We start from the raw sequence: 26,142 nt of genomic DNA, 5'->3' as shown, positions 1-26,142 counted from the left end.
GACTTTATTTTGGGGGGCTATGAAGACTGGTGCTGGGAGGGATTGGGAGCAGGAAGAGAAGGGGACGACAGAGGATGAGATGGCTGGATGGCATCACTGACTCAATGGACGTGAGTCTGAGTGAACTCCGGGAGTTGGTGATGGACAGGGAGGCCTGGCGTGCTGCGATTCATGGGGTTGCAAAGAGTCGGACACGACTGAACGACTGAACTGAACTAAACTGAAAATCACTGCAGATGGTGATTGCAGCCATGAAATTAAAAGATGCTTACTCCTTGGAAGGAAAGTTATGACCAACCTAGACAGCCTATTCAAAAGCAGAGATTACTTTGCCAGAAAGGTCCGTCTAGTCAAGGCTATGGCTTTTCCAGTGGTCATATATGGATGTGAGAATTGGACTAGAAAGAAAGCTGGGCACCGAAGAACTGATTCTTTTGAACTGTGGTGTTGGAGAAGACACTTGAGAGTCCCTTGGACTGCAAGGAGATCCAACCAGTCCACCCTAAAGGAAATGAGTCCTGAATGTTCATTGGAAGGACTGATGTTGAAGCCAAAACTCCAGTACTTTGGCCGCCTGAGGCAAAGAGCTGACTCATTTGAAAAGACCCTGATGCTGGAAACGATTGAGGGCAGGAGGAGAAAGGGATGACATAGAATGAGATGGTTGGATGGCATCACCGACTCAATGAACATGAGGTCGGGTAGGCTCTGGGAGTTGATGATGGACAGGGAGGCCTGGCATGCTGCAGTTCATGGGGTCACTAAGAGTCGGACAAGACTGAGTGACTGAACTGAACTGAACTGAAGTAGTCTAGCACCAGACAGCCCTGGTTTGAACCTTAATTCAATTTATCTGCATGACCAAGGTCATTGTTTTCAAACCTCAGCTAAGTAAAATTAGGGTTACAAACATTTCTTTCCTTAAGCAGTAGCTAAGTTAATGAAGAAAATATATAGCATAATACCTGTCTGTATATATTGTGATGGGTGCTAAATAAAGTGTGATTTGTATTATTACATTAAATCTTAAAATCTTCATAGTCTCCACTCCTAAAATGAGATCTCTTCTTGGATACATCAGCTCTTTTGTAATGCAATGAATCTACATTAAGTTTATCAGTCTTCCCCCATAAGCTAACCTTCCTCCTAAATCTGTATTTCTATTATCTTCCCAAATGCCTATACTCGGTAGGACTCTATAACCAAGACAGTCAGGTTGAATTTTTATATAGATAAGAACATCACACCAGTTACGTGGCTTGCCTGTGGATACACAGCAGGTAAGAGACAGAGAATGTTACAGGTTTGCATGCCGAGCTTTTGGTCTCCTCTGCTGAGATTTTGAAACTGTTACTTTTTAAAGTTGCATAATTCAAAGTAAGTCATCTACCAAAGACATTCTTTAACTGTTAGTGAATGTCTATGAGATTTACACATATTTTTCATCTCCTTTGCACTAAGTGTCCAATCTAATAAAATATATCCTGTGACCTTGTGGTAAAATATGCTTTAAAATAAGTGCCACATAACCATTCATTTTAAAGGGTATGGAGTAAATATACTGCTGGTACCTGCGGAGCAAATTGATGTTTTTCTTAATGCTATGCTTTTGTTACTTTTCTCTAGTAAACCCAAAGGTTGAACTTTCAGGCAGTGACGCTAACCAAAATGTGTATACATCTAAGTGGTACATATAAAATCTCTTAAACTAGAATGCAATTACCTTTCCCAAAAGTCTGAGCATTTCCCACACAAATTTATCTTCTATTCAAAGAAATTTGTTGCACTGATGTCTGAAATTCATCAGTCATCTGACACATAGACAAAAAGCTATGACTTACAGAAACTCTACCTTCCAGACACACACACACAGGTTCACACACACACACACACACACACACACACACACACACACGAGCCCTATAATTTAATGTATCATAAACTAACTGAAAATAATTAACTCTATATATCACTCATGGTGGCTGTTTGTTTTTCTTTGTGGAATCAATATTTAAGCATTTGGGACAAAGCCCACTTTATCCAAAGACTGAATTAGTATTTTAAATTGTATGTTGACCTGATGTTGTATTCCTAGGATTTAATTAATTATCAGTTCTTTCTTTGTTTGCTTTTAAGTAAAGCACAAAGCTCCAAAGGTGAAAGTCTTTGGGGAAAAAAAAAAGAAAATAAAATATTGTCATAATGATACGTAGCCCATATCCTTGATATTATACACAGAGAAAGTTCTGGTTTGAAAAGATAGAAAAAATGCTCAGACTATGAGAGTGTAAACAATAGAATAATTTACCAAGTGATCTTATTCCTTATTCTCATTTTTTAAAATTTATTATTTTTTATTTTTTTAATTTTAAAATCTTTAATTCTTACATGCGTTCCCAAACATGAACCCCCCTCCCACCTCCCTCCCCATAACATCTCTCTGGGTCATCCCCATGCACCAGCCCCAAGCATGCTGTATCCTGCGTCAGACATAGACTGGCGATTCGATTCTTACATGATAGTATACATGTTAGGATGCCATTCTCCCAAATCATCCCACCCTCTCCCTCTCCCTCTGAGTCCAAAAGTCTGTTATACACATCTGTGTCTTTTTTGCTTATTCTCATTTTTTATGAATCTGGTCTCTCAAAGATCAGAGAGAATGCAAAATACACTTTCTTCTACAGAACTCATTTTCTCCTCCACCTATACATATTTCACATTCTTCACAAATCTCTTTCGCTTTAAGCTATCTTTTTTATACATTAATCAGTTAAACATTTTTTATCAAGACACTGTATAAGTCAGGCACAATTTCAGGTATGGGGAATGTAGCAGTACCAAAAAAAAAAAAAAAAGGAAAATATTCCTCCATTTCCATTGCTGTTTACTCCCTCAAAATTCTTTAATAGATTTAATCTTATAACTTTCTGCCTTTGATCTCCTCTTTGATCAAGTTCAGATCATTCTCTCAGTCATGTCCAACTCTTTCTGACCCCATGGACTGCAGCATGCCAGGGCTCCCAGTCCATCACCAACTCCCAGAGGCCACCTGAATCCATGTCCATTGAATCAGTATTGCCATCCAACCATCTCACCCTCTGTCATCCCCTTCTCCTCCTGCCTTCAATCTTCCCCAGCATCAGGGTCTCTTCAAATGAGTCAGTTCTTTGCATCAGGTGGCCAAAGTATTGCAGTTTCAGCTTTAGTATCAGTCCTTCCAATGAATACACAGGACTGATTTCCTTTAAGATGGACTGGTTGGATTTTCTTGCAGTCAGTCCAGGGGACTCTCAAGAGTCTTCTCTAACACCACAGTTCAAAAGAATCAGTTCTTCTGTGCCCAGCTTTCTTTCTAGTCCAACTATCACATCCATACATGACTACTGGAAAAACCATAGCCTTGACTAGACAGAATTGTTGGAAAAGCAATGTCTCTGCTTTTTAATATGCTGTCTAGGGTGGCCATAACTTTCATTTCAAGGAGTATGTGTCTTTTAATTTCATGAATTTGGGCACAGTCTGCAGTGATTTTGGAGCCTCCCCAAAATAAGTTTGAAAATAAATAATAAATAAAACTGTCACTGTCTGCCCATCTATTTGCCATGAAGTGATAGGACCAGATGTCATTATCTTAGTTTTCTGAATGAGCTTAATGCCAACTTTTTCACTTTCTTCTTTAACTTTCATCAAGAGGATTTTTAGTTCTTCTTCACTTTCTGCCATAAGGGTGGTGTCACCTGCATATCTAAGGTTATTGATATTTCTCCTGGCAATCTTGATTCCAGCTTGTGTTCATCCATCCCAGCATTTCTCTTGATGTACACTGCATATAAGTTAAATAAGCTGGGTGATAATACACAGCCTTGCTGTACTCCTTTTCCTATTTGGAAGCAGTCTTTTTTTCCATGTCCGGTTCTAACTGTTGCTTCCTGAGCTGCATACATATTTCTCAGGAGGCAGGTCCAGTGGTCTGTTATTCCAGTTTGTTGTGATCCACACAGTCAAAGGCTTTGGCATAGTCAATAAAGCAGAAATAGATGTTTTTCTGGAACTCTTGCTTTTTCCATGATCCAACAGATGTTGACAATTTGATCTCTGGTTCTTCTGCCTTTTCTAAAACCAGCTTGAACATCTGGAAGTTCATAGTTTACGTACTGTTAAAGCCTGGCTTGGAGAATTTTGAGCATTACTTTACTAGCGTGTGAGATGAGTGCAATTGTGCGGTAGTTTGATCATTCTTTGGCATTGCCTTTCTTTGGGACTGGAATGAAAACTGACCTTTTCCAGTCCTGTGGCCACTGCTGAGTTTTCCCAATTTGCTGGCATGTTGAGTGCAGCACTTTCACAGCATCATCTTCCAGGATTTGAAATAGCTCAACTGGAATTCCATCGCCTCCACTAACTTTGTTCATAATGATGCTTCCTGAGGCCCACTTGACTTCACATTCCAGGATGTCTGGCTCTAGGTGAGTGATCATACCATTGTGATTATCTGGGTGGTGAAGATTTTTTTTTTTTTTTAGTTCTTCTGTGTATTCTTGCCACCTCTTCTTAATATCTTCTACTTCTGTTAGGTCCTAACCATTTCTGTCCTTTATCGAGCCCATCTTTGCCTGAAATGTTCCCTTCGTATCTCTAATTTTCTTGAAGGGATCTCTAGTCTTTCCCATTCTGTTCTTTTCCTCTATTTCTTTGCATTGATCGCTGAGGAAGGCTTTCTTGCTATTTCTCTCCTTGCTATTCTTTGGAACTCTGCATTCAGATGCTTATATCCTTCCTTTTCTCCTTTGCTTTTCACTTCTCTTCTTTTCACAACTATTTATAAGGCCTTCCCAGACAGCCATTTTGCTTTTTTGCATTTATTTTCCATGGGGAGTCTTGATCCTTTTCTCCTGTACAATGTCATGAACCTCTGTCCATAGTTCATCAGGCACTCTGTCTGTCAGATCTAGTCCCATAAATCTATTTCTCACTTCCACTTTATTTTTTTTAATTGCATATATTATTTGTTGTTCTTCAAAAAGATTTAAAAACTTATATTGATTACCAATTACTACATGAAAATAATTTCATCACATGGTATGAAAGAGGAGGAGGTAGGAAATGGATGTTACAAAAATGATTCAGTCAAGGTATCAAAAATGCTAGGAATGTCACTGAGAGTCACTTAATTGTTTTGATGGAAGGAGTCACAGGAGAATGGTCAAGGTGAATCATAAAAGATGTCATCATTATATTTCTATGTAGTTGTATGTATGTCTAATATACTAACACATATATATGGAATTTAGAAAGATGGTAATGATAACCCTGTATGCGAGACAGCAAAAGAGACACAGATGTGTAGAGCGGACATTTGGACTCAGAGGGAGAGGGAGACGGTGGGATGATTTGGGAGAATGACACTGAAACATGTATACTATCATGTAAGAAACAAATCACCAGTCTATGTTTGATGCAGGATACAGGATGCTTGGGGCTGTTGCATGGGGATGATCCAGAGAGATGATGTGGGGTGGAAGGTGGGAGGGGGGGTTCATGTTTGGGAACTCATGTACACCCATGGTGGATTCATGTCAATGTATGGCAAAACCAATACAGTATTGTGAAATAAAGTAAAAATAAAAATCACTTCCACTTTACAATCATAAGGGATTTGATTTAGTCCATACCTGAATGGTCTAGTGGTTTTCCCCACTTTCTTCAATTTAAGCCTGAATTTTGCAATAAAGAGTTCATACTCTGAGCCACAGTCAGCTCTCAGTCTTGTTTTTGCTGACTGTATAGAGCTTCTCCATCTTTGGCTGCAAAGAATATAATCAATCTGATTTCGGTGTTGACTCTGGTAGCTACTCCATTTATTCTCAGGGATTATTGCCCACAGTAGTAGATAATGGTCATCTGAGTTAAATTCACCCATTTCAGTCCATTTTATTTTGTTGATTGCTAAAATGTCAATGTTCGCTCTTGCCATCTCCTGTTTGACCACTTCCAATTTGCCTTGATTCATGGACCTATCATTCCAGGTTCCTATGCAATACTGCTCTTTACAGCATTAGACTTTGCTTCTAACACCAGTCACATCCACAACTGGGTTTTGTTTTTGTTTTGGCTCTGTCTCTTCATTCTTTCTGGAGTTATTTCTCCACTGATCTCCAGTAGCATATTGGGGACCTACCAGTCTGGGGAGTTCATCTTTCAGTGTCCTATCTTTTTGCCTTTTCATACTGTTCATGGGGTTCTCAAGGCAAGAGTACTGAAGTGGTTTACCATTCCCTTCTCTGGTGGACCATATTTTGTCAGAGGACCACATTTTTGATCAAACTATCAACAAATTTTACTGCATCATTCCCTGTTTTGATGCTTCAGTATTGTCAGTTTACTAAAGACACTCAGAATTATATCCTTATGCTCATCATCTCTCCATAGTCTAGCCTCCAAAGTGATGCCACTTCTGAGATACATGAACAATGCTGTAACTCAGCAAATCTAGACCAAACTTTTCCTCCTAAGCTAATCTTACAGGGTTTTCATTCCCATGATCTTTCCAAATGCTCCTGTTTGAGAAGACTCTGTCTGTTGTCTGCCATACTCAGTCAACTGTCATAGCTTTGGTCCTACAGCTGTAACAAATCCAGAATTCAATTTCATTCTTTAACCTTGATTTCATTCTTCATCCCCAATTAATCTTTTTTTAATGCAATAATTTCCTTAGTGGCTTTTCTGTCTAAAATGTTTCTTTTCCTGTCCCATCCATGTTTTTTGCTCACTAAATTACAACTGTGATGATTTTTGTAGGCTTTATAAAAATGTTGATCACTTCTCACAATAATTATTAAAATATATAATTATTAAATAAATGTTTTGCCTTCCAATTAAGACTTTCTCTGATGAACTCTCTGCTAGTGTTTCCTCACAAACCCCATAGCCCACAGTCTAGGAACAGGTGGCTCTTTTCCTGTAGTCTATGTAGGGGTCATATGTAACCTCTCTTGGCCACCCATTTCAGTGTTCTTGCCTGGAGAATCCCAGGGACGAGGGAGCCTTGTGGGCTGCCATCTACGGGGTCGCACAGAGTCGGACATGACTGAAGTGACTTAGCAGCAGCAGCAGTAGCAGCATATACCTACATTTAAAATATGATATATTTGGTGGATTAGATGACTAAATGAAGAAAGCATTGCAAATATGAGAGAGTGGAACCAAAATCAGAATCCTGTTGCTAAGATTACAGTAAGAATTTCTTATTTTTGCCCTCATCTTTCTTTGGTTTCAATGCCACCTTTCTCATGTAGCAAATAACTGTTAATCATGGTAAGATGTTCCATTATATCTAGGACAAAATTAATTTGGATTTCCAGTCGAACATCCTATGGTGAAACAACCATAACCTATGACCTGCTTATAGAGCTTCTAAATAAATGGTTTCAGCAACATGGCAATGAAATGTAGGTATGACTAGGAGGCAAATGCCCTCTCAAAGATCCACTGAAGAGTGATATTATTTCCTGTTACAGCATTCTCAACTGTGGAAATATTCTTACTATTTTACACTGTAAAGCTCTTGTCTATTATTATAAAAATATGAAAATGAAAATTATCTGTAATCCTACCTGGCTGCTAAAATTCCTGTGAATATTTGATATATTTTTCTAGGATTTTTACCCTGTATGTACAGTTAAGGTTATATTTTTTAAATTAATTCATTATTATTGAAATATAATTGATTTACAATGATGTGTTAGTTTCAGGTGCACAGCAAAAGGATTCATATGTGTGTATATATATATACATATATTCAGATTCTTTTCCATTATAGATTATTACAAGATATTGAATATAATTTCATGCACTGTACAGTAGATCCATGTTGTTCATCTGTTTCATATATAGTGTGTATCAGTTCATCCTAATTTGGCAACTGTTAAGTTCATTTTCTATGTCTGTCTGTCTGTTTCTGTTTTGTAAATAAGTTAATTTCTATCATTTTTGCAAATTCCACATGCAAGTTATATCATATGATATTTGTCTTTCTCTGACTTGACTTCACTAGGATAATCACTAGTCTATACACGATAGTCTATACACTCCCTCCCTCTCTCTCTCTCTCTCTCTCTCTCTATATATATATATATATATATATACACACACACACATTTTTCATTCATCTGTCATTTATTCATTCATCTGTTTTCATTCATCTGTCAATGGACACTTAGGTTTTTTCCATGTTTTGGCTGTTGTAAATAGTGTTGTATGAACTTTGGGGTACTTCTATCTTTTCAAATTAGAGTCTTCATCTTTTCCAGATACATACCCAGGAATCGGATTGATGGATCTAATAACCAAGGTTTTAAATGATAAAGAAACCTAATAATGCATGTCTTTTTACTTAAGTTAGATTAGAAGCATGCTTTTATATCAGTATATATAAATCTATGGGCTTCCCAGGTGGTTCAGTGGATAAAGAACCTGTCTGCAATGTGAAGAAACATAGGAGATGTGTTCTATTCCTTTGTCAGAAAGATCCCCTGGAGGAGGGCACAGCAACCCGCTTAAGTATTCTTGCCTGGAGAATCCCGCAGACAAAGGAGCCTGGTGGACTACAGTCCACAGGTGACAAAGAGCTGGACACAACTGAAGCAACTGAGTGTGCACCCAGATAAATCTACACCTTTGTATGATACCTTTATTGTGTAAAAACAACCCTACATTTTAATTATTCAAATTGCATTGTTTTTAATTTCTTTAGTTTTTTTAAAGAACTTCACCTATTAAAAATATTTCATTAAACATCCTAGAAGTGGAGTTTAATATCTGATAGGACAAGTTTCTTCACTTTAAACATTTTCAGTTTGGTTTTTTTTCCCCCCAGAGAACTTAGTAGCCATTTTGTTCTAGGATCAAACATCAGCTTTTCAGACTGAGAACCGCTTGCTTCATCATGAGTGGATTCATTTTGCGTGATACCACATCAGCAAAGACTATGATACTGACCAAATACCATTGTGATAATTTTCAGTAAAAATTTACAGTCAGAGATACAGGAATATCCAACATTCTTTGATCATCAGATTCTCTTCATATTATAAATCATTTGTTTTTAAAGATAAATTTCACTTAATTACTCAAACTTCATTAACCTCATTCTCTCTTCCTAAATATCCAACATGAGAAGATTAATTATGATAGAAAAATTTCCTAGTGATCAGAGAATCAGGTGACAAAATAAATAACCAAAATGTGTAACTGAATCAGAGCTACCCTGATGCAATCTTTACACAGTATTGATGGTCTTGGCAATGGAACCAGAGTGTGTGGGGTGTGTGGAACAGAATCCACTGGGCAGTAACGTTGTAAGGTGCTCAGTCGTTCAGTTGTATCTGACTCTTCACAAACCATGGACTGTAGCCTGGAAGGCCCCTCTGTCTATAGGATATCCCAGGCAAGAATAGTGGAGGGTGTTGTCATCTCCTGTTCCAGGGATCTTCGCAATCCAGGGATCAAACCCGCATTTCTTGCATCTCCTACATTGGCATGCAGATTCTTTACCACTGCACCCACTTGGGAAGGCTAGACAGGACTTGGATAGGCATTAATGATAGGAACTGCAATAAGTCACTCTTTTTAATTCACACTTACTTGCCTAATGAGTCCCTTTCTGATGGACTTATTCACCACACAGCACAGTCTTGCTATTCCAGGGGGATTTTTCTCTCTGCATAACTCTGGTCACATACGATTTACTTCCTTTCTACTCAAGGATGAATGGTAGCATCAGCATTACTTAGAAGCTTGTTATAAACACCAGGTCCCACTCCCCATCCTGATAATATTGAACTCAAATATGCATCCTATCAGGTGACTTGTGTACACATTAAAGTTTGAGAAACACCGACTAGTCTGTAGTGAATGTATCATATAGTTTGACATTCATAACAATAATCATACGACCTACTTGCAGCTTCATAGGAAAGCCTCACAGTGGTTTCCATGTTATGACAGTTCTAAGTACTATATTATGTGCATTTTAATGACTATAAATAGCAGTACCTCTTACTACAGAGTCAAAATGCAAATGAGCTATCTGTACCCAACAGTGAGTCTTAACCCCAGTTACCCATGCAATTAATGGTATAAGGACACCGTCTATAGTCCCTGCTGAAAAATATGAGGAAAATTCACTCACACTTGTTCCATGATTGTAAATATCTTTTTTTTCTTATTTCTGCTAAAAATAATTTAAGATGGATCTTTCATTTTGCATTTCTTGTCAAGCTTCTGAAGTTGTCATATTCCATCATACAGCTTCCCTAAACTTGGCGTGACTAATCCAACATGTGTCACAACACTGACTGCAATTTTAATAAGTTCTTAAGTTTAAAAAAAGAGAGAAAAGAATGGCTAAAGAAAGCAAGCCTTCCAGGAGGAAGAAATGACACGATTCTTAAACAAGGTCTTGCTACAATAAACTCAGTGTTATTTAGTGGATCAGAGAGTCTGAAATTCTGCCAAATAATTCCACGTATCTTTAATTCACTTGGTTGACTTTCAGAAATGCTAACAACTATTAACTAGACTTTCACAGTATGTCAATCTTTTCAAATGAACAAAATGGAGGGAAAGTGTTCTGAATGTGTTCTTTCCCTAGGGATGACTATAGAATGTTATTGACCATTTGTGTCATTAATCACTTTTTATTCCAAGTGAGTAACTTCTTCTATGATGTATGAATTAAAAGTCAAGATTGTTTAAGAATATTCAGGGAGGGAGAAAAAGAAAATAAATGCCTAGCAGTGGTCTTTAATTGCAAAGCAAACACATGTTTCAAAATGTTCAAGGAATATAGACACCATAGATTCTTTGCAGAAACCTAGGTCCATAAATCAAACATTTTCCCAAACCCTACACTTTGAATTGCCAAAACAAAAATAGCCAGACAAACACTTACTTGCTTTTTGTTTTACTATTTTCAAAATCCATCTTTAAATGGAAACCTCTATGTAATTCCAAGGACTTAACTGTAACATCACGACAGGGCTTTGGAATAGAAAGTAGACAGTGTCCTGGCAGGAAAAAAAGATTCTTACATAAATTCCTTCATATCAGGGAGCTTATCTAAACCATTTTTTGTCAAATTCCATTGTATCTAGCATAGGGATTTGTACACAATACATTTTTAAGTAATAATTTGTTGCAGGAAGGGGAAAAAAAGGAAAGATATGAAGGAATGAGGGGAAAGGGCAGTTAAAGTGTCTTATTGAATAAATGTGAGTGCTCCTGTAAAGTTAGTCACTCCTACTTCTTATATCCATCCTGTGTTATGATGCCATAGACTTTCTCAGTTGTTTGCAGACAATACAAACTCTCTACAGAGACCAGACTGGCTTGCAGAATTATGGGAAAGTTTATTGACATCATGAGACTCATTGACTTTATTTTACAGAACAACGAATGAAAAGAAATATCTCCAATCCACTAAAAGGAGCTAAGTTATAAGAAGATTTACACAGAGATGAAGATCATGCTGTCACCATACTACACAAACCATCAAGTTCTACAGTGTGACCTTTCATTTCCTCCCTCTCCCATCAGTCAGGACATGACCACTGGATACAGAATGGACCTGGCTACAAATGTGAACTTCGCTCTGACTGCAAGGATGTTTATTCTGAAGGTCTCACCTGATATCTCATCTTCTTTTGATGTGTTCTTAGCATTTTTATTTCATGGAACATTGCTATTAAGGCTGTGAATATCTTCAGAAAGTTTGGGGAACTTTCATCCCATTAGAACTTAGAAGAATTATACCAGCTTTTCCTCTATACCCAGGATGAATAGCTGAATGAATGATAAAACAACAGCAGTGAATAGCACATTTTAAATAATTAAGAAAAAAGGGTATAACTCTATGTAACTCATGTAATCATGGAAGAAAACAGTTCAAATGCTTTGAGAATAAAGGAATTTATCATTACCAAATAAACTAATCAACAAAATATTCTAATCCAAAGTTAAAAAAAGTAAAAAGAAAAGGCATTTCTTGCCCTATGGGTACTGACAATATCTAACATTCTTTTTGCAGGAGTGACTTTGCTAAGCATACTGCATACAACTAAGTGGACCAACATTTTCTCAACAGTATACCCATGACCAAAGTCGCTGTAACTCCATTTCTCCTTCTTCATCTCACCAGAATTAGTAAGATTTAAACTGCACAAGAATAAATAACATCTATACAGCCAGCAATTGATAAATTATGTTTCAGCTCTGAGTATCTATCCTACAGAATAGCCATCACATCCTTATATCTGTTCTTCATGGATTAACAGTCACACACAGGTGCCATCACCTTCACACACTCTAGCTGTTTTACCTACCTGTATGTGGTAGACAACAATACTTCTCGCCAATATTTTCAATTCTGTTATGTTGAAAGTATATTCCCCAGCTGCTTTACAATGCCTAGTTCTGGAAAAAGTGCTGGAAATGGCCAATATTCATAAATGGTCAACATATGTAAGTGCCAATATCTGTCTCTGCAGAGTTTCCTCTCTTGCCACAGCAGGTTATAAAAGATTTATGCAAAGTGGTGGTGCTGCAAGACTGGAAATCTTGGTACCACATGAGAAAGAGCTGCCCTGGAGAGTCATTCAGACCCAAAGCATACTTTGAAAGAGACTTTGATTGTGTTAAGCCACCAAGATTTTGGTATTTGTTACCCCAGTTCAACCTAGGGTAACAAACACAAAGCTGACTAAGACATAGTAGTATTATTCTTTTTCTTCACTATGCTGTGTTCTCATATCTGCCCCGTAATGACAGAATTCCGCAAAGTAACTGGACAGGATTTTGAGAATAGTCTGTTTTGATAGAACATAAATTCCTTCTTATAGTAGGCAAACTTTTTCATTCTTGACCCATTTCCTTGACTCTCAGCAACTGAGTTAACCTGCCAAAGTTGGAAGAATATCACATTTGGAGGTGGGAAAAATATTTATCTGAGTCTGATTTACAGCATGTGAATATGTAGCCAATATTAGCATATTTCAATTAATATACTTTCGTGAGGTTGTTTTTCCTTTGTGCAAGTAGGTTTTTTTAATTCAACACTTCACTGACATTGTTCTAACATATTTTGTGCTGCCCACTTGTGCTCTGATGTAAAAATGGTTAACTCCCTAGATATCCTAAGGTGGACCTGTTTATAGCTTTTGCTATTAGCAATCAGCTCTTCCCCACTCCTGTGACAATGTGACAGATTGATTCAGGGATGATGGATTGAGTACATTCATTCGGATTTCACACATAAATCCTCTAAATGTAAAGTTTAGCAATTTATTTTTAGAATAGAGGATGGTTTGTGCACTTTTAATGTGTTTGTGCATTTTTAAGGGTTTCTAGTACTTTTAATTCCCTCAGAGGATGTCCTGAACTGGATATCAGTGTTTACTAGGTGAACTCTTTGACTTTTCAGTGTTGTTGTTTTTATTCTTTTTAAACATAACTTAAAAGAAGTGGGATGTGAGGTAGATCATGTTAGCAGTTGCAAGTCACAATTGCTTTCTACTTCCTTTCTTTATAAGGCAAAATATATATTTTTTAAGTAAATATATATTTTAATATATATACATATATCTTAAAATATTGGTATACAGGAGGAGTAAATACTGGAAATGATGTTCTTTAAAGAAGAATATGATTCTCATTATTGATCTGAGCTAGGTAAATTTATCCATAGTATCTTACTCTCTCCAAACTCTGAAAGGCCATTTATTGCTAAGAAAGATCAGTTGTCAGAGACTTTTATCCCTCCAAGAGAAGCTAACTTCACAGCCTGAAGGGAGAACTGTGCAAGATCTGGAAAAATGAGACCCATGGTGTCTTTGTGTCTCTCTGTTCCAGCTTCTAACATTGCTGGCAACTTATGGGAAGAATAGAAAAGCAGACTTGATCAGGCTCTAGGAACAGAGAAAATATTCATAGCTGTAAGATGAGAAAGATAGAATTCAAAACACAACTCTTTGACATTTAAAAAATTATCTTACTCTGGCGTTGGTCTTTACAGCATTTCCTGTTTGTTATCTCATCTTATACTTGATCTCAGTCTGTGTTTATCAGGTTCTAAGCTTTAGACACTGAGAAAGGCAGAAAAATGGCTCCACATAGGCATCTATGTCTTAATGCCAGAGGCTGTGAATGTCCTTTGCTACATGGCAAAAGGGTTTCAAATGTGATTAAATTAAGAACTTTGTTTTGGGGAGACTAGCTGGGATTATGAACCTGGGCCCAGTATAATCACATGAGTCATCAAAATCACAGAACCTTTCCTGGCTGTGATCAGAGGGAGATGTGACCATGGGAAAATGGTCAGAGACATGCAGCTTTGCTAGCTTTAAATATGGAGATTAAGAATCATGAGTCAAGGAAAGTGCAAAAGGTAGAGTCTCTTCTAAAGGCTCCAGAAAGGAACCAGTCTTGTGAAATCTTGATTCTAACCCAGAGATCTGTATCAGATATCTAACCTACAGAAGTATCATAAAATAAGATTTTTCTATTTCAGCTATACTTACTTCATACTTTGTTACATTAGCAGTAGCAAACTAATGCAATACCCCAAAGTGTGGCAAGCTTTAAGACTTCAGGGTACTCTACCAGAAAGCATCATGCTTTGGTTTATATGTTCTGGTCAGTTTCCTTTTATATGTGTTGAGATTCCAGGTTCTTAGATTTCCAAAAAGCATGTTTGTTTAATTCTTCTTTATTGTTTTGTTTTCCCTACTTCACCCTACTGCATCTAATGTGGTATATACAATTAAGCATAAATTGGTTCCAAGAACTTATGTGTCATCATTCAGATACTATACATTTGTTCTGTGTGTGTGAATGCTCCTGCTAAGAAAAAGAGGGTTTTGTTTTGTTTTAATTTTTTTTATCTCCTGTGAGAACTCCAAAATTACAACTGGCTACTGAACAATCATCAACAGGAGAATGCTGGATCCCACCAAAAAAGATACCCACATCCAAGGGCAAAGGAGAAGTCCCAGCAAGACAGTAGGAGGAGGAAAATCTCATTTAGAATCAAACCCCATACCTGCCAGAGATGCTTGGAGGGCTCAAACCAAACCTTGTGTGTTCTAGGACCCAGAGACCCTACAGAGATTGAGCCCGGCCTGTGTTTGACTCTTTGGTGGAGGTACGGATCAACAGTGGCCTGCAATAGGGATAGGAGCTCTGGGTACAACTACCTGGGTCACACAACCTGTTGCATAAGACCTCTTGGAGGAGGTCGCCATTAACCCCACCATAGAGCTGCTGAGCAGATGACCCACAAACTGCAGAAAAATTAAACCAAATAAATTCTTGCACTGTTAAGAAAGTTCTAGGACCCACAACAGATTTCTCAAGCTGGGGATCCAGCAAAGGGACTGAGAACCCCCAGAGAATTTGACTTTGAAGGCCAGTGGGATTTGATTACAGAACTTATATAGGACTGGGAAAACAGACTCTTGGAGGGTACAAACAAAACATTGTGCACACCAGGCCCAGGAGAAAGGAACAGTGATCCCACAAGAGACAGACCCAGACTTGCCTGTGAGTGTCCAGGAGTCTCCAGCAGAGGCATGGGTCGGCAGTGGCCTGCTGCAGAATCAGGAGCACAGTGTGCTGCAGTGTGTACACAGGATGGTTTGAAGGAGGTCGGTAGCCTTTGTCTTCATTACCTCCACCATAATTTGCTCTTAGGTCAATCAATAGGGCAGGAAAACAGCCCCACCCATCAACAGGAAATTAGATTAAAGATTTACCCATCAGAATAAAACCCAGTTCCCCACATAGTCAGTCTCTCCCATCAGGAAGCCTCCATAAGCCTCTTATCCTTAACCCTCAGAGGGCAGACAGAATGAAAATCACAATCACAGAAAACTAATCCAACTGATCACATGGACCACAGCCTTGTGTAACTCAATGAAACTATGAGCTGTGCCCTGTAGGGCCACCCAAAATGGATGGGTCATTGTGGAGAGTTCTGACAAAATGTGGTCCACCGGAGAAGGGAATGACAAACCCACTTCAGTATTCTTGCCTTGAGAACACCATGAACAGTATGAAAAGGCAAAAAGATATGACCCTGAAAGATAGACTCCCCAGGTTGGTAGGTGCCCAATATGCTACTGGAGAAGATAATGGAGAAGTAATTCCAGAAAGAAAAAAGAATGGACTGAAGGACATATGATCATACTAATATATGCAGTAAGAACATTTGACACAATTCAAACCCATTTCTGACAAAAACTCTCAAAAAAATAGGTCTGATCATTTATTGTATGTATATATCTGACTGGGCCATGTTGTCCAGATATTTCATCAAATATTATTCTAAGTGTTTCTTTGAGGGTGTTTCTTTGAAAAGCATGCATGCATGCTCACTCTCTCAGTCTTGTTTGATTCTTTGTAAGCCCATGGACGGTAGCCTGCCAGGCTTCTCTGCTCATGGGATTTTTCCTGGCAAGCATACTGGAGTAGGTTGATATTTCCTCCTCCAGGGGATCTTTCCAACCCAGAGATTGAACCTGTGGCTCCTGCATTGGCAGGCAGATTCTTTATGACTGAGCCAAGAGTAACACTTAATGCAATTTAAATTGTCCTTCACAGTCTGGGTGGGCTTCATATCATCAGTTGCAGTTCTTAATAAAACAAAGATTGACCTCCTCGGGACAAGAAGAAATTCTGCCAACAAGAGGACTTCAGACTTGAATTGCAATATCAGCTCCTCCCAGGGTCTCCAGCCTGAACTCTACTTGATAAAACTTTTTTCCTGTAGACCATAGACAGCAATTCTGAAACCACTATTCATGTATCCTGAAATAGAAAAATTAGGTAAACTGGTGGCAGATGATGGAAACCATTTTATCATTGTTATTGTGGATTCAATGGATCATTTATTTCCAGCTTGCTAGTCTGTAATGTCCCAGTCCAACAGAGAAACACCTGTCTCCTACTATTAACAGTTTGAGACATTAGTATAAGCTCGTATTAACTTACTATGTTTCTACAGATGGAAACACATAGAAATATTTATAAATACATATATATAAAGAGAGAAATTCATGTATGAGCATAGAGCATTATTTATAGATCTTATGTATACATATAAAGAGAGGGGGAGAGAGAGACATTAATATATACACATAACATTTCCCTGCTCTGCCAGCTAAGTCCTAGAAGCCACCTCATCCTAGGAGCAACAGTAGAAATGGAAACCTGGTGTCCAGACTTTGGTTTCCAATACCTTTCTCCAATTAAATGTACTAGGACTCTTCAGAAAAGTGTCTGATTCCAGGGCCAGAACAAGGGATATACAACGCCCCTTAAAACTAAAGATGATGAAAAAGAAAAATCTCAGAAACTGTCACAGACAAGAGAAACCTAAGGATATATAACAATTTCATGTAATGTGTCATCTTTGAAGGGATCCTGGAAAAGAAAAGGAACATTATGCAAAAATTAAGAAAATATTAATAAAATACAGACTTTAGATATTAATAATAATAGTGTATGAATATTGGTTCATTACTTGTGATAGAAGTGCCATGCTAACATAAGATATTAACAATTGGGGAACCTGGGTATATGTTATATGAGAATTCTCTGTCCTTTCCACAATTTTTCTGTAAGTCTAGTACTATTTTAAAATTAATGCTTATTTTAAAACCATGCATACTCTCTACCACTTACTGTGTGGTATCAATCATGGTACTGCAAGTACCATGAGAATCATTTTCTTATTTGTAAAATGAGATAATAATCTCAAATCTGCTGCTGGGGATTATATGTGTAAATTTCCTGTCACAGTTCTTGGCATGTTGTAGATGCTAATATTAGGTGGTTTTTTTTTTTCTCTCTCTCCTTTTCAAAATGCATTTGTTTCTTTTTTTTAATTTATGTACTTATTTATTTATGTTTGGTTGTGTTGTCCTCATTGCTGTGCATGGGTTTTCTCTCGTTGTGGCAAGTAGGGGCTGCTCTCTAGCTGTGGTGCACAGACTTCTCATTTCAGGGGCTTCTCGTGTTGTAGAGCAGAGGTTCTAGGGCAAACGAGCTTCAGTAGTTTCAGCTCCTGGGCTCTAGAGCACTGGCTTAATAGTTATGGCCCGGGCTTAGTTGCTCTGCGGCATGTGGGATCTTCCCAAATCAGGGATCAAGCCTGTCTCCTGCGTTGGCAGGCAGATTCTTTAACAGTGAGCCACCAGGGAAGCCCTGTTTCATCTTTTCAAAGGAGTGGCTTTTCTTCCTTATTTTAGAGAAAATCAATTTTCTCAACAAGAATATTTAATATTGTGGATTAATTTAAAAACAGCTTTGGGAGATCTTTACAACATTATGATAACACCAGTAATTGCAGGGATCAAGTTTCAGGGGTCTACCTTATGAGAACTTTTCTATAGTATAATATAGACTGTTCACTGAATAACTCTTGTTACAATTTATCAAATTACTTTATCAATATAAAGTATATTATCAGTTCTCTTTATTTAGAGACTGGAACAGTAATATTTAGAGACATATTTAGAGTTGACTGAAGTTAAAAAAGAAAATGAGTAGGAATTACATAGGGGCTCAACCCTTAGAGAAAAATTCAATCAGAGAAAAACATAAAATATGCAAAGATGCAATTTGAAGCATTATCTGGAGAATTCCATGGTACACAACCACAGAACATTGTTTCAGCAAAGGGAGCAGTAACATGATACACTTAAATAATAGAATACTTTAATTATCCTGAAATAATTTTAAACTGCCTAAGGTGATACTGCCAGAAGTTCACAATAATGTGGAAGTAATTCCATTTTAAAAAATAACCACCAAATTTGCAAGAGGAAAATCCAAGATTGAAAAATGTCACCTGGTTTTAGTGTTATTTTTTGTTCTAACACCTACTATAACTAATCCTCTCCAAGTGAAGAATGAGTGTATTTTATTTATGGCTGCTATAAATAATGAAAAAGGAGAAATATTTGTAAAGTGACAAATATAAGAGTAACCTTTTTAAGAATATATTCACATGCATAATCTCATTTTATTCCCAACAATCCTATTTTCATTTATGTATTTGACCCTATTCTCATTTTACAGATAAATACATGAACGCTGAAAAAAGTTAGGACTCACTAAATCTCTTTCCAGAAATACTTATCTTGAAACTGCTATTTGTCAGTCACTGTGCTAGGAGTCAGGTGTGTGCATTCTAAGTTGCGTCAGTGGTGTCTGACTCTGCAACCCCATGGACTATAGCCCACCAGGCTCCTCTGTGCATGGCATTCTCCAGGTAAGAATACTGAAGAGAGTTCCCATTTCCTCCTCCAGGGGATCTTCTCAACCCAGAGATCAAACCCATGTCTCCTACATCTCCTGCATTGGCAAGTGGCTCTTTACTGCTAGCGCCCCCTGAGAAGCCCCTCATGTATGTGAAATGCATTGCCAAATAATCCTGATATTGTCCACACCACCAGGGAGATTGTGGACACTGGGGTTCAAGATGAAGATTACACAGAGGGTTAGTGGTTTCTCTGAGAAGGAAAACTCACTCTAGGGGTCTTTAGTGTTATAATTTTACAGATCACCATGGCAGATCACTACTTGCCAGGTTAGTGGCAGCTGCATAGCTATCTGACATGGCTTCCAGGAGAGAAATCTTACAAAGACTTCAACATGTCAGAATTTACCCTTCTCATGGGTGTCTAGCATACTGACAACTATGTCCAAAAAAATGGTATGTCACACATTTGCTTTTCTTTTTTTAATCAAGCAACTGTGTTTTGCATTAATCAGCCATGTAACATGTATAATAATGGACTCTACACAATGTTACAAAGTAAACCTCTGTGAAGTCAAAGTGAAAGTCGCTCAGCCATGTCTGATGCTTGGCAACCCCATGACTGTACAGTCCATGGAATTCTCCAGGCTAGAATACTGGAATGGATAGCCTTTCCCTTCTCCAGGGGATCTTCCCAACCCAGGGGTCGAACCCAGGTCTCCCACATTGCAGGCAGATTCTTTACCAACTGAACCACAAGGGAAGCCCAAACCTCTAGAACATATGAAGTAAAATATTTTATACCTCACGTGTTATATTAATACATTTATATTCCCTCACATTTTCCTCCATAGTATAAATATTTCCTGGTTCTTTCTGCCTAATTAAGTCTTTGTGACCTCATGGCCTGTAACCCATTAGGCTCATCTCTCCATGGGATTTTCAGGCAAGAATATTGGAGAGTTTGCCATTTCTTCCTTCAGGGGATTTTCCCGACCCAGAGATTGAACCTGTTTGTCCTAAGTTTCCTGCCTTGGTAGGTAGATTCTTTCCACTGAACCACCTGGAAAGCCCCAGTTAAGACTTAGGAACTGCAAAATCTCAGACCTCTTACTCTTAGTCTTTTTTTCTTAATCTTTCTTCTCTCCACCATGGCATCCTGGTAGTGAGGTCAATGGTTTAGGTTTATTTTTTGAAAAGCACTAACTTGGCCAATTTTTCAAAATTGGCAAGTTGCAAGTGGTAACTGCAAACATTCCCATACGTCCTAAAATAAGAAATAGTAAATGCATTTATTTACAAAAACACATTTTTATAATGGTGTTTTGAATCTCATATGTTTTCATTTTAAGCATGTATTTAAATTACAGCAATTCCTTTGATCTTTAAAATGTAACATTTCAGGACAATAGATTTTGCACTTGCTGAAGAGTTGACCTTTTGTTACACATGTCTATATTCACAAAATAATAGAAATATATCAACAGACTGCAGGTATTTTAATCAATCTAGCCTATCCATTATTCCAAATAACTGGTTTGGTTTATTTCATTTATATTTGGCTGGTCAACTCAATCAAAATTATTGAATTGTTCCCAGTGTGCAAGCAAGAAATGGTGTCATCGACTTATCCAGGTTCATGAGTGTATGGTAAACAACTGAAAATGGGCTTCATGGACCTTTCACACACCAGAGTATTAAGTGTCCACATGGGAGAAGCGGTTTGGAAATCAAAGCACAGCCAAGCAAAAAATGTGTTTTGATTTTTTAATGCAAAGCCCAAATGTGTTTTTAGTTTGCCTCTAAACCTCTTTCAGAGTTTTCCTCCTAAAACCCTCCTTCCCCTGTGGGATCATACAAAACAATGTTTTGACATCTTAGTCATTTCCATAACAACAGATCACACAAACAGGACAAGCAGTCAAACAAGTAAAATGGTTTCGATTTAGAAACTGTTCTGGATTATTGTAAAGAGTGACATGGAATTTTATCCTGCTGTGGAAAGAAAAACTATAATTCTTTTTGTTGTTGATAATCTGTTGCAGAAGAAAATCACTACAACTTCTAAGTGTACTCTCACCATGCTTCCTTTTCTTTTTTTTTTAAAGGTTATGTTGTTCTTTATATCTTGATACATCTTAAAATTCCTTTCCCACCTATCCTCTCTTCCTGCCATTCCATCTCCTTGTGGTTCCTGCTAAATTTTTCAGTTGGGAGGTGAATGTTAAAATAGCCTGTCAAAATATTGACAGGCTCAGAGAAAAGGTACCAATATGTCATCCTAGTAGTCATCACCCCCATAAAAACACATTAAATTGGAAAAAAATTGTTCTATTATGCAGAAGCTCACTAAGATAACTGGCTATTTGCATCTTAAAAAATTAAGTATAACCAAAACATTAGGGAAAGTAAACATTTGATAGAATTTATGGAAGGCTAGTCAATTTATTCACAATGACTGACTCTGAGTCTGTAAGCAGCCTCAACAATGTAGAGCCTGATGTGATACTGACTAGGAGTCAAACTCCTATCTGAAACTTACACACTGACTATAAGCTCGATACTTCACCTATTTGAGTATCTTGTGCTACTTCCAAATAGCACACAGTGGTGTGCTATTAAACCAGAAATTGGAAAGACCTGATTTTTAACATTGGTCAGTTTCCACAGTATCACATTTTCATACATGCTCACGAATGCTCAGTTGCTTGTCATGTTTGACTCTGAAACTCCATGGACTGTAGACCTCCAGGCTCCTCTGTCCATGGGATTCTCCAGGCAATAATATGAGAGTGAGTTGCCATGCCCTCCTCCGAGGGATCTTCCCCACCCAGGCATAGAACCTGCATCTCCTGCACTGCAGGTGAGTTCTTTACCACTGAGCTACTGGGGAACCCTTAAGTGTTAGCCACTCAGTCATGTTGACTCTTTGCAACCCCATGGACTGTAAACCGCTAGGCTCCTATGTTCATGGAATTCTCCAGGCAAGAACTCTGTAGTGGGTAGCCATTCCCTTCTGCAGGGGATTTGCCCAACACAGGGATTGAAACCGAATCTACTGTATTGCAGGCAAATCCTTTACCATCTGAGCCACCAGGGAAGACCATCGCACTTTCACCATGGCCAATTTCGAGTGACTGCTCTACCACTGGGAGAAGGCAGTGGCACCCCACTCCAGTACTCTTGCCTGGAGAATCCCATGGATGGAGGAGCCTGGTAGGCTGCAGTCCATGGGATCGCGAAGAGTCAGACACGCCTGAGCGATTTCACTTTGACTTCACTTTCATGCATTGGACAAGGAAATGGCAACCCACTCCAGCGTTTTTGCCGGGAGAATCCCAGGGACGGGGGAGCCTGGTGGGCTGCCGTCTATGGGGTCGCACAGAGTCGGACACGACCGAAGTGACTTAGCAGCAGTAGCAGCAGCAGCTCTAACATTAGTGAACGAGGATTTGGGAAGACATGAGTGGAATCAACTCTCAAGACCCAGTATGAAGCAGTTTTAACATGTGAGGCTTTTAGAACTCTTAAAATGGGATAGTAAATCTTAAAAACCTGGCACAGTCATAAGCACTCAATAGATAGCTCTCATTGTTAAGATAATATCAGCCAAAATCACAAGGATGAGTTGTCTACCTAGGCATCTCTGATAAAAAAAAATCAGAATGGAGAATCTTGGCATTAATGCTATCTGTATCACGTCTGCATATGAAACAGTACTGTCCTTGAGCAACTGTCATCATAACTCCAAAGTATCCCTTCCTTCTTTGGACACAGCAGAGGAATTAGGTGGGGCTCAGATTCTTTCAGCTGATGTTTACACAGCAATGGTCCTGGACTATAAAGACCCACTGAGTTGAAGAATTGCAAGTGGTGAAGCCAAAGCCACCAGAATATTGAAGATACAATTCAGTGGTTGATAGCTCACTTCCTTAGATCACTGTTAGTGTGGCAGACATAGAATTAGCATGGTGTCAAAGTGTGTTGACTGGCCCAGGTTTTATCATAAACCAGAGTCATCTTATGGAAAAAAAATTAATATCCAAACAATTGCATATAGCTAGAGTGTTTTGTCTCCCTTTTACCCTGCACTTGATAAATCATTTATCATGCCAGTGGAGATAAAGTAAAATTTACATGTCCCACAAGTGATATTTTCTGTAGTAAATAATGCTGATTGAACTATGCACAAAAAAAAAATCAAGCTTTATAACCTCTTGGAATATATGAAACTTTCTCTGAATGAAAAATGGAAAGTTATAAATCATTGATAACTACATTGTGCAATAAAATATGTGAGACTTTGCTTTTATTGGATGGAATTCTGTCCTATCTATTTGCTTGATTATGTTTTGGCAACTGTAATCTTTATGGCATAGCTGGTAAGGCCTTTCATGAAGAACTCAGCTCCCAAAGGATTTATTTTATCAAGGATTTATTTTAGTCACCTTTAATTCTCTTCTACTTCAGGTGGAGGACTCATAAATATGGACCTTCCATATTTTGAATTACCTAGCTATTTAAACTGAGAAAGAAAAAGCCAGCTCCTGTGCCTTTGAATTCCATAGTATTTATTCAATTAGACCAGTGACGATAGCAACAGGAAAAGAGGTGACAGTAGCACTAATTTTGTTTTCCTTTTGATTTCAATGAAGGAGAAAAATATTAATGCAAGGGCTAGTTTTACTGAGAAAGTTCTCCATGTTCCATAAACATATGGAAGAAAACACTCATTGTAAGGAAAGAAAGCTTTGTTTTTTTAAAGTGTTCATTTGAATTAATCTATTTATTTGGTTGTGCCAGGTCTTAGTTGTGACATGTAGGATTTAGTTCCCTGACCAGGGATTGAACCCAGGGTCCCTGTATTGGGTACACAAAGTCTTAGCTGCTGGAACATCAGGAAAGTCCCAAAAGAATGTACTTTAATCTTTTAATCCTCCTTCTTGATTTTAATAGGCAAGGTGGCTATTCTGAGGTGGCTCAGCGGCAAAGAATCCACCTGCAGGAGACACGGGTTCGATCCTTGGGTTAGGAACACCCCTGCGGAACAAAATGACAACCTCTCCAGTAGTCTTGCCTGGAAAATCCCACGGATGGAGAATCCTGGCAGGATACACACAGGGTCGCAAAGAGTCAAACACAACTAAGTGACTGAGCATGCGCACACACATGCAACCAGAGTGCTTAGATAATAGGCACTCGTTAGGAGATATTTGCTGTATACACCCTACACAAAAAGCCCAAAACTCTCTTGAGTAGAGGCAGCGTAAGATGGTACCAATATATAAGACACAATTTCAGAACTCATGGAGCTGTAAAATTAGGTAAGGAAATGGGGAAGTATATCTGAATCAAGGCAGAAGACAAGCTTTGCAAGAGGGCCACAAATAGCCCTACATAATCAGTAGATATAACTATCAGATTGTGCTTGTGGTATCTTGTTGGGCTTTTGAAAGAGCTGATTGTTGCTGGGCCACAAAAAATGAGAAAGAATTTTAACAAATGATAATAGAGTAGGAGAAGATCATAACAGCTGGGGATTATAGCAAAGAAAACGCCTAAATAGGGGACATGAGGGAATTTTTTTTAAGTGATGTTTTAATGATTTTCTTCCTTTGGCCCTTTCTTGTTGCAGTGCTTTTATCTCTGATTTAACTCTCTGTAGACAGGGCTTGTGCCATCTGCACATGATAGTACACAGAAGAATAACAAACACCTGATTAGTAGAAACAGGATCTGAAATTTGCAGATTGCAATAATGGCCTCAATATTTGAAAAGGAAAATGAAATGCGGCCGAATCAGAAAAAAGGATCCTGCACGCACATTGACTTAAAGATTCTGTTGTGGGGGTTCTGAACGAGAGAGCGTGGTTTAACTAGACTGATGACTGGCTCTCTTGGCTCAGCTTCAACATTCTCTGTGTCTACTAGTTCCTGTGTCTCCTTGCACATTCTTACAAATGAGAAGCCTGCTGGATTTCCCTTTCATACCTCTGCTGCATTCCTTGGGGTTCTCACCCTATTCCCACCGAGTTTAAGTCATGGTCTTTCCTATTGCCTCCTCAATGACACTGTTCTGAAAATGAACACAATGGCCATTTGTGATTTTGTAAACATTACGCATGTGCTTTATGAAGGAAATTGTTGCAGAATCAGAAATTTCCCAGTGAGGGTGAAATCCAGAGTAGATCAGGCCCAAAGGCTGGTGTAAGGTCTTGAATGATAGGTTAAACAATCAATAAATAATTAACTAAGAGTAGGAAACCAGCCACTTATGAATGGTATAGCTATAAGAGAAACAGCCCCCACCCCTCTTGGGCTTTCAGAACCCTTGCTTGATTCCAGCTCTCTAATAAGTGGGTCAAGAGATTCAGATGCCATAAAGAGTGTAAGCAGGTTCATTGTTCACTTGAGTGAAACGCTGGAACACAGTGTCTGTGGGAAATAATGAGAGCCTCCTTGCCCAATTACCATTATTCTCCCCGTGTGAAAAAGCTTTCTTTCTCCTTGCCCGCAGCCTGTACTTCTGATAGCATTTCCAGCAGTGTCAAACAGCAAGGCATAACTCCATTACTTCTGGAACTATGCTTACATATTTATCCCTGCTGATATTTGTGATCTGGAAAAGTTGGTTTGAATACAGATGAAGCTATATGATATGAATATACATTTTATTTTTATTTTGACTGAATTAAATTCTAAGTGAAATAGCAAAACTCCATTACAAAATACTGTTCTCAACCACAGATCTGGTTTGGTTATCATGTAGGTCAGATCATGTTGTTCATAAATACATATAAACTGATCATTATCTCATGCCTTCC

The sequence above is a fragment of the Ovis canadensis genome, chromosome 19 (genome assembly GCF_042477335.2).
Source record: "Ovis canadensis isolate MfBH-ARS-UI-01 breed Bighorn chromosome 19, ARS-UI_OviCan_v2, whole genome shotgun sequence".
In the NCBI taxonomy this organism is placed as follows: Eukaryota; Metazoa; Chordata; class Mammalia; order Artiodactyla; family Bovidae; genus Ovis; species Ovis canadensis.
Note: the sequence above shows the minus strand (reverse complement) of the source record.